This window comes from Choloepus didactylus, chromosome X, assembly GCF_015220235.1.
Source record: "Choloepus didactylus isolate mChoDid1 chromosome X, mChoDid1.pri, whole genome shotgun sequence".
NCBI lineage: Eukaryota > Metazoa > Chordata > Mammalia > Pilosa > Megalonychidae > Choloepus > Choloepus didactylus.
The window spans coordinates 97,589,732-97,610,254 of NC_051334.1; the positions used below are offsets into that span (position 1 = coordinate 97,589,732).

The 20,523-nt window shown below is 36.5% G+C and overlaps 2 pseudogenes; one reads left to right on the plus strand and one right to left on the minus strand.

Annotated features, from left to right (window-relative positions):
* Positions 1–20,523, minus strand: part of LOC119522268 — a 234,257-nt pseudogene that overhangs the window by 188,800 nt on the left and 24,934 nt on the right.
* On the plus strand, positions 1,808–3,272 carry LOC119523453 (annotated as a pseudogene).

Consider the following 20,523-nt stretch of genomic DNA (forward strand, 5'->3'; position numbering starts at 1 on the left):
GAACACATACAACATTTATCAGTTAAGTTCACCATCTTGTGTGGGTGTGGTTTGTGATGCCCAAAGACAATTACAATATTAACATCAAAAATCACTGGTCACAGGTCACCATAACAGATATAACAATGGAAAAGTTTGAAATATTGCAAGAATCACCAAACTGCCAAAGATTCATGAAATGAGCACATGCTATTGGAGAAATGGAGCCTACAGACTTGCTCGATGCAGCGTAACCACAAACCTTCAATTTGTAAAAAAGAAAAAACCCAATAACTAAGAACTACAATAAAAAGAGGTATGCCTGTAGTTGTCCATATAAGCATAGGAAACAAGGGAAGATATGCAGCAAACTTGACAATGGTTAAACCTACGGGTGGAATTCAACAGTGGAGAATGGGGCATATATTTATTTATGTAACTGAAAGTGTGTGTTTTATTTTCTTTTTTACAGTATTTTTCAAATATTTTTCTAATTAGTGATGTTACATGCTACTCAAAAATTTGCTTTTTAAAGGCTACTTACCATTTCCTATGTGCCAGACACTTTGCTTTAATGACCCCCAAGAATTAGTTCATTGATTCAAATCCCAAAATATTTTAAACTGTTTTGCTCCTTAAATGATCTTTAAATAGCTCCAGATTATGAACCAAAAATTGACTAATAAGATTATAAAAGGACTGCAAGATAATTTTATTCTCCTTTCCTCTGGATATTTGCCTAGAGCTTAGGGGCTCTACTTAAGGAGAAAAATCACATATGCTTATTATATTCTTGTATAGACTGCAACATCTCAATCTACACTGAGTTGGCCTAAATCAGTATTTCTTAAAAAGGGATGGTTTTGCCCCAAAGGGATGGTTTTGTCCCCAGGGGACAGTTGGCAATGTCTAGAGACATTTTTGGCTATTACAAGTGGGTGGGTGAAGGGACCATACCGGCATCTAGTGGATACAGGCCAGGGATGCTGCTAAATATCCTGCAATGCATAGGCTAGAACTTTTCTCAATATAGAAAAAAAAAAAAAAAAAAACTATCTGACCTAAAATTTGAATAGGGCTGAGGTTCAGAAGCCCAGGTCTAAACCATGTTCAGTGACAGGTAGGATCAGACCACTGATGGTTCTCAGCTGAGAGATGAGTCCAATCTTTTTCATTTCTGAAAATGGATTGGTTAACAGCAGTCTGGGATTATTTTTATATTTTTATCAAAGTGTCATCAGACTACTTTCATTAAATTAATTCCATGTCATATCTGTTTAGACTCCCATCATTACTGAGTACTGTTGGCACTCATCCCTATATCAAACATTTTGATACCTGATTAAACATTTTCTTATTCTCTAATTGTTCCAGGTGTGTCCGTTTTCTTTCCTTAACTAGATTAGAAGCTTCTTAGCATCAAGGTCTATGTCATATTCTTTTTCACATATACCCACTATACTCAGAAAAGTATTAGGCAGAGAACAGATGTTTTTAAAAACTATTTGTTGCTCTCTGCCCCTTCCGCTCCCGGGGTCCGCACTTGAACGGCGCGCCGGGCTGCGGAAGGGGCGTGGCCTCGGGTCCCGGGTGGCGGCGGTTGCTGCCACCAGGTCCGTTCCTCCGGGCGGTGCTGCCAAGGCCTGCGCGGGGCAGCCCATCGAGTCGGCTGTGGCGGAGAGCGGGGCGGGGCCTGGCTGAAGGGTGGTAGTCCGGGCGGGGGCGGGGTCGGCATCTGGCTCCGTCTTCCTCCGCATGTGGCTTGCTCTGTGGCCGCAGAGCAGTTCAGTCCGTACACTTTTCCTCGCCGTCTTCTTCGGGCTCTCCGCGCGTCACCGGAGCCATGACGTTCGCCGAAACCAACCCGGCGGCATCTTCCCTTCCCAACGGCAATTGTGGCCTCCCCAGGGCGCGACCGGGAGGGAACCGAGTGACGGTGGTGCTCGGCGCGCAGTGGGGTGATGAAGGCAAAAGGAAGGTGGTGGATCTCTTGGCGCAGGACGCCGACATCGTTTGCCGCTGCCAGGGAGGAAATAATGCTGGCCATACAGTTGTTGATTCTGTAGAATATGACTTTCATCTTTTACCCAGTGGAATAATTAACCCAAATGTTACTGCATTCATTGGAAATGGTGTGGTAATTCATCTACCTGGATTGTTTGAGGAAGCAGAGAAAAATATTCAAAAAGGAAAAGGTCTAGAAGGCTGGGAAAAAAGGCTTATCATATCTGACAGAGCTCATATTGTATTTGATTTTCATCAAGTAGCCGATGGTATCCAGGAACAACAGAGACAAGAACAAGCAGGAAAAAATTTGGGTACCACAAAAAAGGGCATTGGCCCAGTTTATTCTTCCAAAGCTGCTCGGAGTGGACTAAGGATGTGCGATCTTATTTCTGGCTTTGAAGGCTTCTCTGACAGGTTCAAAGTTCTGGCTAACCAATACAAATCTATATACCTGACTTTGGAAATAGATATTGAAGGTGAATTACAAAAACTCAAGGGTTATATGGAAAGGATTAAACCAATGGTAAAAGATGGAGTTTATTTCCTATATGAGGCCCTACATGGACCACCAAAGAAAATCTTAGTAGAAGGTGCAAATGCAGCACTGCTAGATATTGACTTTGGGACTTATCCTTTTGTAACCTCTTCAAATTATACTGTTGGAGGCGTTTGTACTGGTCTGGGTATGCCCCCTCAAAATGTGGGAGAAGTGTATTGAGTTGTGAAAGCTTATACAACTAGAGTTGGTATCAGTGCCTTTCCTACAGAACAAGACAATGAAATTGGAGAATTATTACAAACAAGGGGTAGAGTTTGGTGTAACTACTGGAAGGAAAAGAAGATATGGCTGGTTGGACCTTGTTTTGGTCAAATATGCTCACATGATCAATGGATTTACTGCATTGGCACTTACCAAACTGGATATTTTGGATATGTTTACGGAAATAAAAGTTGGAGTTGCTTATAAGTTAGATGGAGAAATCATACCTTATTTTCCAGCAAACCAAGAAGTCTTAAATAAAGTTGAAGTTCAATATAAGACTCTTCCAGGATGGAATACAGACATATCAAATGCAAGGACATTTAAAGAACTCCCTGTTAATGCACAGAATTATGTTCAATTTATTGAAGAAGAGCTTCAAATTCCAGTGAAATGGATTGGTGTAGGTAAATCCAGAGAGTCTATGATTCAACTCTTCTAAGGATTTCCAGTGACACAAGAAACACTCCTTGAGAGGGGGAAAAATGAGACTTTCTTAAACATTTCATTTATGATCTGCAAATTCAAGAATAAAAACATTGAAGTGAGTTTTAAGCCCCACAGTTGTTTCCAGTCCTTTATGATGGATGGCTGTTGCAGAAATAAACTTTGGCATGTTCTGGTGTCAGCATTCCTTAGCTGGCATAATTGCCAAATCATTTGTTGCTCCTGCTGCTCATGGTGCCACATTTTCTTTTAATGTTTAGTAATAGTATAATTCCTGTCATTTGAAATCTAAAGTAGAATTATTTTCAATGTAGTTTTTCTTCATTATTGTCATTGTATATTAGGTTTTACCCCTATTAGTAAGAACAATTAATGCTGTTTTGCACAAGTATTTTTACATTTTGATCATTCAGTCTTGTCATTGTAATCTTTACTGTTAGAAAAATGAAATGACAGGGGTTCTGTAAACTTTTGTAATGCTATAAATTCTGTTCAAATTGTAAACTGTTTGTTTTCTGCTGAGACCATTGCAAAATCGAGCTATTGGGAGAGGGGGATATTCAAGGGTCCTTTAATTTATACAGAATACAGAACTTATTTCTCCCTAAGTTAATTAATAAATTGAGCATTTAATTAAATGTTAAAAGAGGAAAAGTGGTCCCCAAAGCAACCTTAATGTTAAAAAATAAGTCATTAAAAGATCTGTTGTGATATTTGGTGGATAATCTTTAATTTCAGACATTAACTCTGAAATGGATATCTTTCCTTTTTTATCTTACCATTATTCCTAAATCTAATGGATGCTCTTTCAACATTGTGCCTGCCAATATGCCTACAAAATCATCTGTAAGCATCAAAATGAACCCATATTGTTGGTCATAATTTTGATCATGCCTTTATTTCTCCTTTCTTGAAAAACAGAGGTGTTGTTTTGATAATTAGGCTTGACATGTTGTGTTGTAGATTATCCTTCAATGAACTATTTTAAATGTTTAAATTAGGTGCCACTTAAATTTATTTTATTATACCATCAATAGATGATTAAAAAGAACCAAATATTTCTAGTAAAAAAAAAAAACTATTTGTTGAATTGAATGAGAAAAACATGAATAAAAAATCAAATTTACAACAAATGGCATGGCTGCTTCTTCCTGAGTTTTCTGTCACTTTACTTTAAGCAAATCCTTTTTTTATCTTGATTATAATGGGGTCCACAGAAGTATTTCCTCAGTTTGCTTCCTCTGCTGCTGCTGCTATTGTTTTATAGAATGCCAGTAGTATGAGGTAAAGTTAAGGACTGAGCCAGATTTAGTGTTACAATACAAGGATTGAAGAACTTTTTCTGTAAAGGATCAGATAGTGTTTTAGTTCCTTTGGCTGCTCAAGCAAATACCATGAAATGGGTCAGGTTAAACTTCTAAGCTTCAGGAGTTCCCATTTATCTATTGTTTCCTTTGTTGCTTGTGCTTTGCATGTAAGGTCTAGGAAGTGAGCTCCTAATACAAGGTCTTGAAGATGTCTCCCTACATTATCTTCTAGGAGTTTTATGGTACTGTCTTTTATATTGAGGTATTTGAACCACTTTGAGTTAATTTTTGTGTAGGGTGTGTGATAGTAGTCCTCTTTCACTCTTTTGGATATGGATATCCAACTCTCCCAGGCCCATTTGTTGAAAAGACTGTTATGTCCCAGTTCAGTGGCTTTGGGGGCCTTATCAAAGATCAGTCAGCCATAGATCTGGGGGTCTATCTCTGAATTCACAATTCAACTCCATTGATCAATATATCTATATTTGTACCAATACCATGCTGTTTTGACAACTGTGGCTTTATAATAAGCTTCAAAGTCAGGGAGTGTAAGTCCTCCCACTTCGTTTTTCTTTTTAGAGTGTTTTTAGCAATTTGAGGCATCTTCCCTTTCCAAATAAATTTTATAACTAGCTTCTCCAGGTCTGCAAAGTAGGTTGTTGGAATTTTGATTGAGATTGCAATGAATCTGTAGATGAGTTCGGATACAATTGACATCTTAATGACATTTAGCCTTCCTATCCATGAACATGGAATATTTTTCCATCTTTTAAGTTCCATTTCTATTTCTTTTAGTAGAGTTATGTTGTTTTCTTTTTATATGTCTTACATCTTTGGTTAAGTTTATTCCTAGGTACTTGATTTTTTTTTAGTTGCTATTGAAAATGGTATCTTTTTTTCTTGAGCGTCTCTTCACTTTGTTCATTTCTAACATACAGAAACATTACTGACATATGTGCATCAATCTTGTATCCCACTACTTTGCTAAATTTAATAGCTCTAGTAGCTGTATCATCAATTTCTCAGCCTTTTCCAGATATAAGATCATATCATCTGCAAATAATGACAGTTTTGCTTCTTCCTTTCCAATTTGGATCCCTTTTATTTCTTTGTCTTGCCAGATTTCCCTGGCTAGCACTTCTAGCAGAATGATGAATAACAGTGGTGACAGTGGGCATCCTTGTTTTGTTCCTGATCTTAGAGGGAAGGCTTTCAGTCTCTCATCATTGAGTACTATGCTGGCTGTGGGTTTTTCATATATGCTCCTTATCATATTTAAGAAGTTTCCTTCAATTCCTACCTTTTGAATTGTTTTTAGCCTAAAGGGATGTTGGATTTTGTTGAAAGCTTTTTCAGCATCTATTGAAATGATCTTTTGATTTTTCTCTTTTGATTTGTTAATGTGTTGTAATGCATTGATTTTCTTACGTTGAACCATCCTTGCATGACTGGAATGAACCCCACTTGGTCACAGTGTATGATTTTTTTAATGTGTCTTTGGATTTGATTTTCAATTATTTTGCTGAGAGTTTTTGCATCTATATTCATTAGGGAGATTGGCCTGCAGTTTTCCTGTTTTGTGGTATCTTTACCTGTTTTTGGTATTAGATTGATGTTAGCTTCATAAAATGTTAGGTAGTGTTCCATTTTCTTCAATGTTTTGAAAGAGTTTAAATAAGATTGGTGCCACTTCTTTTTAGAAAGTTTGGTGGAATTCTCTTGTGAAGCCATCTGGCCCTGGTCATTTATTTGTGGGAAGCTTTTTGGTGTCTGATTGGATCTCTTGGCTTATGATTGGTTGGTTGAGGTCTTGTATTTCTTCTCTGGTCAGCCTAGGTTGTTCATATGTTTCCAGGAAATTGCCCATTTCCTCTACATTATCCAGTTTGTTGGCCTAGAGTTTTTCGTAGTAGCTGCTTATATATTATTTTATTTCTTCAGGATCTGCAGTAATGTCACCATTCTCATTCATTATTTTGTTTATATGGGTCTTCTCTCTTTTTTATTTTGTCAGTCTAGCTTGGGGCTTGTCAAACTTGTTGATCTTCTCAAAGAACCAACTCTTGGTGTTGTATATTCTCTGTATTGTTTTTTGTTCTCTATGTCATTGATTTCTGCTTTAATCCTTATTTCTTTTCTTCTACTTGGTTTAGGATTAGTTTGCTGTTCATTTTCTAGCCACTTCAGTTGCTCCATTAGTTCTTTGATTTTAGCTCTTTCTTCCTTTTTGATGTATACATTTAGTGCTATAAACTTTCCCCTCAGAAAGAGTTTTGTTGCATCCCTTAGGTTTTGATATGTTGCATTCTCATTTTCATTTGTTTCTATATATTTAGCAATTTCTCTTGCTATTTCTTTTTAACCCACTGATTGTTTAGGAGTGTGTTGTTTAACCTCCATGTGTTTGTGAATTTTCTAAATCTTTGGTGGTTATTGATGTCTAATTTTATTTCATTGTGGTCAGAGAATGTGCTTTGCATAATTTCAATTTTTTAAATTCATTGAGGCTTGTTTTATGTCCCAGCATATGATGTATTCAGGAGAAAGTTCCATGAGCACTAGAGAAGAATATGTATCCTGGTGATTTGGGATGTAATGTTCTATATATGTCTGTTAAATCATATTCATTTATCAGGTTGTTTAGGTTTTCAATTTGCTTATTGGATTTCTGTCTGGTTTATCTATCAACAGGATAGAGTGATGTGTTGAATTCTCCCACAATTATTCTGAAAGCATCAGTTGCTTCCTTTAGTTTTGCCAGTGGTTGTCTCATGTATTTTGTGGCAACTTGATTGGATGCATAAACATTTATGATTGTTATTTCTTCTTGATGAATTGCCCCTTTTATTAGTATGTAGTGGCCTTCTTTGTCTCTCATAACATCCTTGCATTTAAAGTCTATTTTATCTGAGATTAATATTGCTAATCCTGCTTTCTTTTGACTGTAGCTTGCATGAAATATTATTTTTCATCCTTTCACTTTCAATTTCTTTCTGTCCCTGTGTCTCAGATGAGTCTCTTGTATGCAGCATATTGATGGTTCATATATTTTATCCATTCTGCCAATCTATATCTTTTAATTGGGGAGTTTAACCCATTTACATTCAATGTTATTACTGTGAAGGCATTTCTTGAATCAGCCATCCTGTCCTTTGGTTTCGGTTTGTCAGATATATTTTATCCCTCTCTCTCTTATTGCCCTTTAATGAACCAATATTGATTATCTTTAGTACTGAACCTTTGTCCATATCTCTCTCTCCTTTCTTTGTTTCTTTGTCAGTAGGGCTCTCTTTAGCATCTCAAGTAGGGCAGGGCTTTTATTAGCAAAATCTCTCAGCATTTGTTTGTGAAAATTTAAGCTCTCCCTCAAATTTGAAGGAGACTTTTGCTGGATAAAGTGTTCTGGGTTGGAAATTTTTCTCTCTCAGAATTTTAAATATGACATGCACTGCCTTCTTGCCTCCATGGTGGCTGCTGAGTAGTCACTACTCAGTCTTATGTTGTTTCCTTTCTATGTGGCGAATTGCTTTTCTCTTGCTGCTTTCAGAACTTGCTCCCTCTCTTCAGAATTTGACAGTCTGATCAGAATATGTCTTGGAGTGAGTTTATTTGGATTTATTCTATTTGGAGTTCTCTGGGCATTTATACTTTGTGTATTTATGTTGTGTAGAAAGTTTGGGAAATTTTCCCCAACAATTTCTTTGAATACTCTTTCTAGACTTTTACCCTTCTCTTACCCTTCTGAGACACCAATGAGCTTTATATTTGGATGTTTTATATTATCTATCATATCCCTGAGGTCCATTTCAATTTTTTTCAGTTTTTCCTCATTCTTTCTTTTGTTCTTTCATTTTCCATTTTGTCATCCTACAGGTCACTGAATCATTGTTCAGCTTCCTCTAGTCTTGTACTATGAGTATCCAGAATCTTTATAATTTGGTCAAGAATTTCTTTTATTTCCATAAGATCATCAATTTTTTTATTTACTCTTGCAGCTTCTTCTTTATGCTCTTCTGGTGTCTTCTTCATGTCCTTTATATCCTGTGCCATGCTCTCATTGTTTGTCTTTAGTTCTTTGATTAATTGCTCCAAGTACTGCATCTTCTCTGACCTTTGATTTGGTTGTTTGGGTTTGGGTTATTCACATCACCTGTTTTTTTCATGTGCTTTAAAATTTTCTGTTGTTAGCCTCTTGGCTTTTGCTTAACTTGATAGGATTCTTTTAGGATATGTTGGCTAATTCAAGGGTTTATCTCTAATTTGTCAGATCTACAGCTTGGTGGCATACAGTTTCTCTAACTAATCATCAGGTAGCATCCGTGAGTGACCTATTCCCCTTAAGCCAGTTCTCCCCAACTTTGTCTTTGTGGTGTGTGGGGGTCTGATTCTTGTGGGGGTCCAATTGCACCATGTTTGCTTTTGTAGTTGGTGCTGTCTGCCCTGAATTTGAAGCATATGTCTGAGTGGTTAAGGAAGGAGGACAGGTTTGATAATCAAACCTCCCAGGTGTTCCTGTAGATTTAAGGCTGTTGCAAGAGTCTAAACTTTCAGTTCAGTCTCATCACAGGTTGTCTCTGCCACTGACCCACAAGTCCTTGGTATTGGCTTATGGTCTCTGGTACTTCCATGTGGGTCCCTCTTCCAAGCAGTGCCCTTCTTGGGCTTCTGATGAGGGAAGGTTGTGCTACATCAAAAGTGTGTTCCATCCATCAAGGGAAGTTCTGGGCAGCTGGGCTATGTAGGGGGTTCCCAGCCTGCTTAAATGATGGCTGTATGGGGCATGTTAATTTCCCCCTTTTTGAACTGCTCCACCTTCCAAGCTCTGGTACATTTAGCTGTGGTTCTTACTGCCATATCCACAGCCACTTTTGGATTTTTAAAAAAGTACTAGTCCAACTCCAAATTCCAACCCACAGTTTCCCCACACCACAGCATGGCTGCTGGATATTCAGCAGGCTTACTCATTTCAGAATGCAGTCTCTGGTTTTCACCAAGTACATGGTTCCTGTGGATTTAGCAGACCTTGTCCAGCTGGTGTTCTGGGCCACTTTCTGGCTTTTATCTAGTATTTTTCACGGAGGTGTTCTTTTGCCCTGACTCTCCTAACCACCATCTTCTGGGAGTCCCCATTCTTATAGATATTTTCTATGCTGGTTTTCATGCCAAAACTGCAGAACTGAATAGTTTCAACAGAGACAGCATGGTGTGCAAAGCCTAAAGTATTTACTGTCTGTTGTGGTTTGAAGCTGTATATTCCCCAGAAAAAATATGTTCTTAAATCCAATCCATTCTTGTGGGTGTGAACCCATTGTAAATGGGACCTTTTGATAGGTTATTTCAGTTAAGTTATGGCCCAACTCAATGAGGATGGGTCTCAATTTTATTATTGGAGTCCTTTGTAAGTGGAATGAAATTCTGTCAAAGAGAGAAATCCATAGAATGCAAGAAGCTGAACATAATTAGAACCTGGAAGAGAAGGGAGAAAATAGGAGATGCTACCATGTGGCTTGCCATGTGACAAATTAAGGACCAAGGATCACCAGCAGCCAGCCTCAGAATGCCACAGTCTTCTGAAAGAAAGCATAGCCTTGATGCTGCCTTTATTTGGACTTTTTCCCAGCCTAAAATCATGAGTGAATAAATTCACACTGTTTTACCTCAAAGGAATTTGTCAAAAAGGTGAAGTGGTAGCCAACTCAATGGGAAAAAAATTTTGGAAACCATGTATCTGACAAAAGACTGATATCTTGCATATATAAAGAAATCCTACAACTCAATGACAATAGTACAGACAGCCCAATTATCAAATGGCCAAAAGATATGAAGAGACAGTTCTCTGAAGAGGAAATACAAATGGCCAAGAAACACATGAAAAATGTTCATCTTCACTAGCTATTAGAGAGATGCAAATTAAGACCCCAATGAGATACCATCTCACACCAATTAGAATGGCTGCCATTAAACAAACAGGAAAAGACAAATGCTGGAGAGGATGTGGCAGAATTGGAACTCTTATTCATTGCTGGTGTGATGGTATAATGGTTCAGCCTCTCTGGAAGACAATCCTGCAGTTCCTTAGAAAACTAGATATAGAGTTACCCTTTGATCCAGCCTTTGCACTTCTCAGTATATACCCAGAAATATGAAAGCAGTGATGTGAACAGATATCTGCACACCAATGTTCATAGCAGCATTATTCACAATTGCCAAGAGATGGAAACAACCCAAATGTCCTTCAACAGATGAGTGGATAAATAAAATGTGGTATATACACACAATAGAATACTACATGGCAGTATGAAGGAACAATGTCATGAAACATATGACAGCTTGAAGGAAACTTGAAAACATAATGCTGAGCAAAATAAGCCAGGCACAAAAAGAGAAATATTATATGCTACCACTAATGTGAACATTGCTGGGGGATAATGCAGGGGTGTTGGTCTTCCCCACCTTGATGGTTGCTGATGCGCTCACAGATACTGGGGACAGGTGGTTTGATGGGCTGGGCCCTCAATTATGGGACTTGCCCTTGGGAAGACTGTTACTGCAAAGGAAAGGCTAAGCCTGCTTATAATTGTTCCTGTCTCCTCCTGAATGCCTCTGTTGCTCAGATGTGGCCCTCTCTCTCTACCTAAGCCAACTTGGCAGATGAAATCACTGCCCTCTCCCTATGTGAGATCTGACACCCAGGGGTGTAAATCCCACTGGCAACATGGAATATGACTCCTGGGGAGGAATATGGACCCAGCATCATGGGATGGAGAACATCTTCTTGACCAAAAGGGGGATGTGAAAGGAAATGAAATGTTTCAGTGGCTGAGAGAATCCAAAAGGAGCCGAGAGGTCACTCTGGTGGGCACTCTTATGCACAACATAGATAACTTGGAATTGCTAGCAGTAAATACCTGAAACTATCAAATTACAACTCAAAACCCTTGAATCTTGAAGATGATTGTATAACAATGTAGCTTATGGGGGGGGGGACAATGTGATTGGGAGAGCCACATGGATCATACTTCCCTTTGTCCTGTGTGTGGATGGATGAGTAGAAAAACGGAGGCAAAAAAAAGCACCCAGTGTTCTTTTTTACTTTAATTGTTATTTTTCACTTTAATTTTTATTCTTATTACTTTTTTGTGTGTGGTAATGAAAATGTTCAAAAATTAATTTTGGTGATGGATGCACAACTATATGGTGGTACTGTGAACAATAGATTGTATGCTTTGTATGACTGCATAGTATGTGAATATATTTCAATAAAATTGAATTATTAAATAAAAGACCAAAAATGTGCAAAACAAAAAAGAATTATTGTGGCTTTGCTTCAAAAAATCATTATTTACAAAAATAAGCAGATTTAATCATTTAACCCCAGTTTAATCATTTGAACCAACTTTTGCCTGTAATAAAATCCTTTTGTTTTACCACAGTTCCTGAAAAATATAATACATTTTAAAAATTCTGATATTGGTATATTGTACAGGAATCCCTCAATGTAATGCCTTGTGTATATTTGTCATTCACTAATTATTTGATGGAAAATCAAACAAATAGTAGACTAAGTATTACTCAGAAATTGTGTTTTACAGAAAGTATAGGGCAGTGTTTCGTAAGCTTTCATATGCATGTGTATCAGAATTCTCTAGAGGGTGATGCAGAATTGGAATATTTCTATTGTACTATAAGAATGGCCCTATCCTATCCCTTTTTTTTTGAAACATCATTAATTTTCAGTAAGAAAACTAACAAACACAACAATTATAACAAAGACCAGAAAAATAACATAAGGTTATGAAGGATGTTGTGCTGGTTTGTATATATTATGACTCCCAGAAAAAGCCATATTATTTAATGCAATCTTGTGGGGGCAGAAGTACTAGTGTTGATTATGTTGGAACCTTCTGATTTAGTTTTTCCATGGAGATGTAAGTGACACCTTTGATTAGGGTGTGACCTCTTGATTGAATGCTTCCATGGAAATGTGGCCCCACCCTTTCAGGATGGGTCTTGATTAGTTCACTGGAGTCTTACAAAAAGGGCTCACAAACAGAGGGACACTGGAGAGCAACTGAGAGTGACATTTTGAAGAGGAGCTGCAGCTAAGAGAGGACAGAATGACCCAAGAGCAACATTTTGGAGAATGCCATTTTGAAATGCAACCTGGGAGCAAGCAGATGCCAGCCACATGCCTCTGAGCTAACAGAGATTTTGGATGCCAATGGCCATCCTTCAGTGAAGGTACCCTACTGATGCCTTACCTTGGACACTTTATGGCCTTAAGACTGTAATTTTGTAACCAAATAACCTCCCTTTATAAAAGCCAATCCATTTCTGTTATTTTGCAAAATGGCAGCACTAGCTAACCAGAACAAATGTGTACCAGGAAATCTGGTTTTCACAAGCAGCTTCTTTTTATCTTAACTGGCAACACTTGTAAAATTAGGCAACCAGTCAAAACAGGACAAAGGAGTCCTTCCAACTCTAATTTTGTGTTGTTATATTACTACCAGGATAGTAGGGAGATTTTACAAGAAAATAGGTTAAGGAGAAAGAATGCTGTTGAAGAAAAAATTAATGTATTTTGATTGGGATTGTGTTGAATCTATACATCATTTTGCATAGACTTGAAACCTATATTTAGTCTTCTAGTCCATGAACACAGTATATCCTTCCATTTATATAGGTATTGCTTGATTATGTTTAGCAATGTTTTATAGTTTTCTGTGTATAGGTCCTTCATGTTGTTGGTTAAATTTAATCCTAGATATTTGATTCTTTTGGTTGCTATTCTAAATGGAATTGTTTTTTATTTCCCCCTCACATTGCTCATTACTAGTATATAGAAACACTAGTGATTTTGTGCATTGGGCCCTTGATGCTTAAGGAGCACATGATGTTTAATACAGTTGATTATAAAGGTTCAGAAATGGATAGCACAATACTGTGTGATGATAGCAAAATACTGTAAGTATAATGGAAAAAGCTGAGTGTGAATATGGTTGAAAGAGGAACACCAGGATCATGTATGTCACCAGAAGGAAAGCTAATGGATAAAAACTGGGACTGCATACCTTAGTGAAACCTAGAGTACTTGGTGATAGTGGCTAATTGTACAAATATAAGGAAGTTTTCACATGAACTAGAACAAATGTATGTCACTACAAGTTGCTAATATTGGGATGGTGTATGGAGAAAATATAATTAATGCCAACTAAGGTCTATAGTTAACAGTAATATTGTAATACTATTAAATGAGTTATAACAAAGGCATTATACAAAAGCTAAATGTCAATAATAGGGGTATATTAGGGAGGGGTATGGGATTTTTTCCTTCTTTCTTAATGGAAGAAGTGGGAATGTTCTCTTACGGATTTTGGTGGTGAATGAATAACTATGTGATTATAACAGGAATCACTGATTGTACACTGAGGATGGATTATATGGTGTGTGAATAAAACTGCTTAAGAGAAACAGAAAACTACAAGTGGTGGAGAAGATGTGGAGAAAGACATCTACCTATTCACTGTTGGTGGGGAGGTAGAACTGTGCACCTGCTCTGGAGGACAGTGCGGCAGTTCCTCAAGAAGATAAGTATAAAATTGCAATATGATCCAGTAATCCCATTACTAGGTATATTCTTGGAAGAACTGAAAGCAGGGACATGAACAGACATTTGCACACTGATATTTTGGCAGCATGAGTCACAGTTGCCAATGGATGGAAGTGGCCCAAGTGTTCATCAACTGATGAGCAAAAGGATGAACTGTGGTGTACACATACAATGGAATATTGTGCAGTTGCAGGAAGGAAGTTGTGATGCATGTGATGATGTTATGCAATTATGTTGACTTAAATAAGCTGGAAACAAAAGGACAAATATTACATGATCTGACTAATATGAACTAGCTATAATGAGCAAACTCTGAGAATTAAATTTGAGAGCACAGGTTATTAGGACACAGAAAGAGGGCAGAGATAGGGAAATTGATGCTTAAGGAATACAGAATGTCTAATAAGGTTGATTGTAAAGGTTCAGAAATGGACACTATAATACTGTGTGTCAGTAGCACAATATTGTAAGCATAATGAAAAAAAAGCAGAGTGTGAGTATGGTTGAAAAAGGAAGGATAGGGGGCATGTATGCCACCAGAAATAAAGCTAGAGGATAAAAACTGGGACTGCATGCCTTAGCAAAACATAGAATAGTCAATGAGAGTGGATAATTGTAGAAGTATAAGAAAGTTTTTACATGGACTATAAAAAATGTATGTTCCTATTACAAGGTGCTAAAAATGAAATGATATATGATAAAAACACAATTAATGCAAAGGTCTATACTTAATGGTAACACTGTAGTATTCTTTCAAATAATTTTAACAAAGGCATCATAGCAAAGCTAAATATCAGTAATAGGGGGATATAAGATTTCTTTTTTCCTCTTTCTTTTTGGAAGAAATGGGAATGTTCTGATACAGATTGTAGTGGTGAATGCAAAACTCTGTGATTATACCAGGAGCTATTGACTGTACACTTAGATGAATTGTAAGCTGTGTGAATAAATCTGTTTTAAAAGAAGCACACACAAGCCTTGGTAAAGAGTTTCACTGGATAAGTTTGGGAAAATCTGAGCATTAAAACAATAGTATAAGTTGAAATAGACCAGATATGTTTAAATCCATGATATTGGTTGAAAAAGGTAGTTTAGAGTCATGACTGTCATCAGAAGGAAAGCTAGAAGTTAAAATATGGAAATGTATAATACAGTGAATCTTGTGGTGGACAATGACTACTATTAACCGTACAAGTATAAAAACATCCTTGCATGAACTAGAGCAAATTTATGACACTATTACAAGGAGCAAAGAATAATGTTTTATGTGTGGAAAAATGTACCTCCTGCAAACTACGGGCTATAGTTAAGAGTAAAATCTTAATATTCTTTCATCAGCAGTAACAAATGCACCACACAAATACTAGGGGTCAAAAATGTGGGGATTAAGGGGTATGGGATGTTTTGGGTTTTCTTTTATATTTTTGTTTTTGGGGGTAATTAAAATGTTCTAAAATTGACTGTGGTGATGAATACACAACAATGTGATGATGCTGTGAGCCATTCTGCATACTTTGGATGGATTGTATGGTATATGAATATATCTCAATAAAATTGCATTAAAATAAAAATACAGGGAACAGTCAAATAAAATGCTACTCATGGTGCAACCTGAAAAAGAAAATACACGTGTTCATGTTGAAAAAAATAAAATAAACTTACTGTTGGAGGATGCATAATAAACAAACAAAAAAGAAATCAGGGGAAACATTACTACAGACAGCACAGAAATAAAAAGGATCATAAGAAATACTATGAACCATATGCCAACAAATTAAGCAACCTAGAAGAAATGGAAAAAATCCTAGAAACATAGAACCTACACTGACTCTAGAAGAAATAGAAGACCTGAACACACCAATCATAAGTCTCCATACAAAGAAAAGTCCAAGACCAGATGGCTTCTCAGCTGAATTCTTCAAGACATTTCAAGAAAAATTAATCCCAATCCAGCTTAAACTCTCCCAAATAATTGAAGAGGCTGGAACACTACCTAACTCATTCTAAGAGGCCAATATCACCCTAATTCCAAAGCAGATAAAGATACTACAAGAATAGAGAATTATACAATATCTCTTATGAATAGAGATGCAAAAATCCTAAACAAAATACTAGAAAAGAGAATCCAGCAGCACATTAAAGGAATTATACACCATGACCATTAGGATTTATCCCAGGTATGCATGGGTGGTTCCACATGAGAAAATCAATTAAAGTAATACACCGTATTAACAGAATATAGGTAAAAACCCACATGACCATCTCAATTGGTGCAGAAAAGGCATTTGACAAAAAACCAGCACCCCTTCTTGATAAAAAACACTTAGAAAAATAGGAATAGAAGGTAACTTCCTCAACATGATTGTTCCAGTTTGCTAATGCTGCTGGAATGCAAAATACCAGAAATGGATTGGCTTTTATAAAGGGGGGTTATTTGGTTACACAGTTACAGTCTTAAGGCCATAAAGTGTCCAAGGTAATGCATCAACAATTGGGTACCTTCACTGGAGGATGGCCAATGGTGTCTGGAAAACCTCTGTTAGCTGGGAAGGCACATGGCTGGCATCTGCTCTAGATTTCTGGTTTCAAAATGGCTTTCTCCCAGGACGTTCCTCTCTAGGCTGCAGCTCCTCTTCAGAATGTCACTCTCAGTTGCTTTTGGGGCATATGTCCTCTCTTAGCTTCTCAGGAGCAAAAGACTTCTTTCAAGGGCCATCTCCAAAATGTCTCTGTAAGCTGCAGCTCCTCAGCTCCTGTGCATTCTTCAAAGTGTCCCTCTTGGCTGTAGCAAGCTTGCTCCTTCTGTCTGAACTTATATAGTGCTCTAATAAATTAATCAAGGCCCAAGCTGAATGGACAGAGCCACACCTCCATGGAAATTATCTAATCAGAGTTATCATCTACAGTTACGTGGGTCGCATCTCCGTGGAAACAATCAAAGAATTACAGTCTAATCAACACTGATACATCTGCCCAGACAAGATTTCATCAAAGATAATGGTATTTTAGGGGACATAATACATTCAAACTGGCACAATGATAAAAGCCATACATGAAAAAAACAGTGCTAACATCATAATCAATGATAAAACACTGGCAGTTTCCCTCTAAGATCAGGAACAGAAACAAGACAAGGATGCCCACTGTCACCACTATTATTCAATACTGTATTGGAAGCTCTAGCTAGAGCAATTAGGCAAGGAAAAGAAATAAAAGACTTCCAAATTGGAATGGAAGAAATAAAACTTTCACTATTCACAGATGGCATGTTATAGTCCTGAACAATCTATAACAAAACTGCTAGAGGTAATAAAAGAATTCAGCAAAGTTGCAGGGTACAAATCAACATGCAAATATCAGTAGTATTTCTATATACCAATAATGAAGAATATGAGGAGGAAATCAAGAAAAAAATCCCATTTACAATAGTACCTACAATATCTACAAATAAATTTAAGAAGAAGGTAAAGGACTTATACCTGTAAAATGACAAAACTTTGCTAAAAGAAATCAAAGAAAATCTAAATATAGAGAAGGACATTCCATGCTCAGGATTGGAAGACTAAATATTGTCAATATGTCAATTCTAATTGAAATGGTTTAGGAATTCAACACAACCAAAATCAAAATTCCAACAGACTAATTTGCAAAAATGGGAAAACCAATCATCAAATTTGTTTGGAAGGATAAGGGGCCACAAATAGCCAAAACCACCTTGATAGTGAAAAAAACAAAGTTGGAGGAGTCATACTTCCCAACTTTAAAACTTATTACAAAGTTACAGGGGTCAAAACAGCATGGTATGGAACAAGGATAGATACATAGACCAACAGAATTGAATTAAGAGTTCAGAAATAGACCCTCACATCCATGGCCAAAAGGTTTTTGACCAGGGTGTCAAGTCTACTCACTTGGGAAAGAAAAGTCTCTTCAACAAATGGTGCTGGGAGAACTGGATATCCATATACAAAAGAATGATGGGAGATCCCTATCTCACTCTATATAGAAAAATTAACTCAGAATAGATCAAAAACCTAAACATTAGAACCAGAATTATAAATCTAGAAAATGTAGGGAAGCATCTTCAGGAACTTGTGTTAAGGCAATGGCTTCTTAAAATTTATATCCAAAGCATTAGCAACAAATGAAAAAATAGATAAATGGGACCTCATCAAAATTAAAAACTTTTGCACAAAGAACTTTATCATGAAAGTGAAAAGACAACTTAGTCAATGGGAGAAGATATTTGGAAACCATGTACCATATAAAGGGTTACTATCAGAATATATAACCAAATCCTACAATGAAAAGACAAACAACCCATTTAAAAATGGGCAAAAGGCTTGAATAAACATCTCCATAGAAGGTATACAAATAGCCAGAAAGCACATGAAAAAGATGCTCAATATTATTAGCCCCTATGGAAATGCAAATCAAAACCACAATGAGATACCATTTCACACCAACTAGAATGGCTAGTAATTAAAAAGAGAAAACTACAAGTGTTGGAAAGAAACACTCATTCACTGTTGGTGGAAATGCAAAATGGTGCAGCCATTCTGGAAGACAGTTTGGCATTTCCTTAGAAAGTTAACGATAGAATTACCATATGACCTGGCAATTCCACTTCTAGGCATATACCCAAAAGTTTTGAAATAAGGGACTTGAACAGATATTAGAACACCAATGTTCATAGCATTATTCACAATTGCCAAAAGATGGAAGCAACCCAGTTTCTGTCAACAAATTAGTGGATAAATAAAATGTGGTATATACATACAATGGAAAATTATTCAACTTTAAAAAGGAATTAAGTTCTGATAAATGTGACAACATGGATGAACCTTGAAGACATCATGTTACAGGAAATAAACTCGACACAAAAGGAGAAATATTATATGGCTTCCCTGTTATGAAACAATTAGAATAAGCAAACTCATAGATTCAGAATCTATAATACAGGGGCCAGGATTGTGGTAGGGAATTGGGAGTTTAATTTTAAATTGTACAGTTTCCATTTAGGTTGACTGTAATGTAAAGTTTTAGAATGGATGGTGGTGATGGTAGCACAACAATGTGAACATAATTAACATCACTGAATTACATATTGAATGTGGTTAAAAGGGGAAAATTTAGGTTGTAAATGTTACTAGAAAAAAATTTTAAGCAAACATAGGAGTGTACAACACAGTGAACCCTACTGTAAAGGATGGACTCTTGTTAATACATTTATTAAAATGTTTTTATTAACTGTAATGAACATTCCACACTAATGCAAGATGTTAGTAATAAGGGGGTATATGGGAAATCTGTATTTTATGCATGAGTTTTCAGTAAACCTACAACTTCTCTAATTAAAACAAATTCAATGGTTATGACAAAAATCACAGTAGCATCTATTTGACCTGTTTTGGGCACCGTTCTTTCATTGCTGGATAAATGCATCCACTGAATGATTTTCTTTCCAATACCTCCATACTACTCTTATAATTTTGGGCAAGCTACTTAAAAATACATATATTCATTTACATGTTCTTGACCTTTGGCCTTATCTCATTCTCACTTTTTAAAAGCCACTAGTTAGAAATCAGCTTCTATGCAACAACTACCCAAGGTTGATCAAGCATCCATTCAATTTTATATTTAATACTCAGGAAAATGTCATTTGAATATGAACCCTGGAAAATTGGTGGTGATAACTTATATGAGCAAATATCTACATTATCTGTATTTCCTTTCAAAAATCTTACTACATTAAAGGAAAAAAAAAAAAAACTAAGATCAAATCTAGACTGCCAAAGAATGAAGACTGAATTACCTAGTAAACTACTAGTTAAATACCCTTTTTTACACAAAAAAAAGTAAGGATCACTTAGCATCATAAGGCTGCTGATAGAACAATGTAAAGTTTGTTTGCTCCCACTAGTGCTACTCCTTTTCACAAGTTATGAATACATGGTACAGTATATAAAACCTATTCTGAACTAGAAAGTAATTCTAAAGGCTACTTTGTAAACAAGCTCACAGATAACAGAATTAAATTTGTCAGTTAGGGCATAAAAGGACTTCTGTTTTGAAGATATGTTGTGAGAGTTTAAAAACCTACATACGCATACATATCCTGTTTAGTGTGTCAGAAAAAATATTACCCAACTAATATATAACAGGGAAAATTCCCTGCCTTGCTAGACTAGAAAAATATATTGGTGTCAATGACTTTTTGTTTAATGTGGCCAAATTTATGCATTCTGACATATTAATGGGTATTAGGTAGTACAATAAATAAGCTTCATTTACATTGTTAAAAAAATCTACCTATTTAAATTGATAAAAGCCTCAAAGGACATTTATTCATAAAAGTTATCTCTAGTAGTTAAAATGTTACATTGTTTATACAGAATTCATTTAGA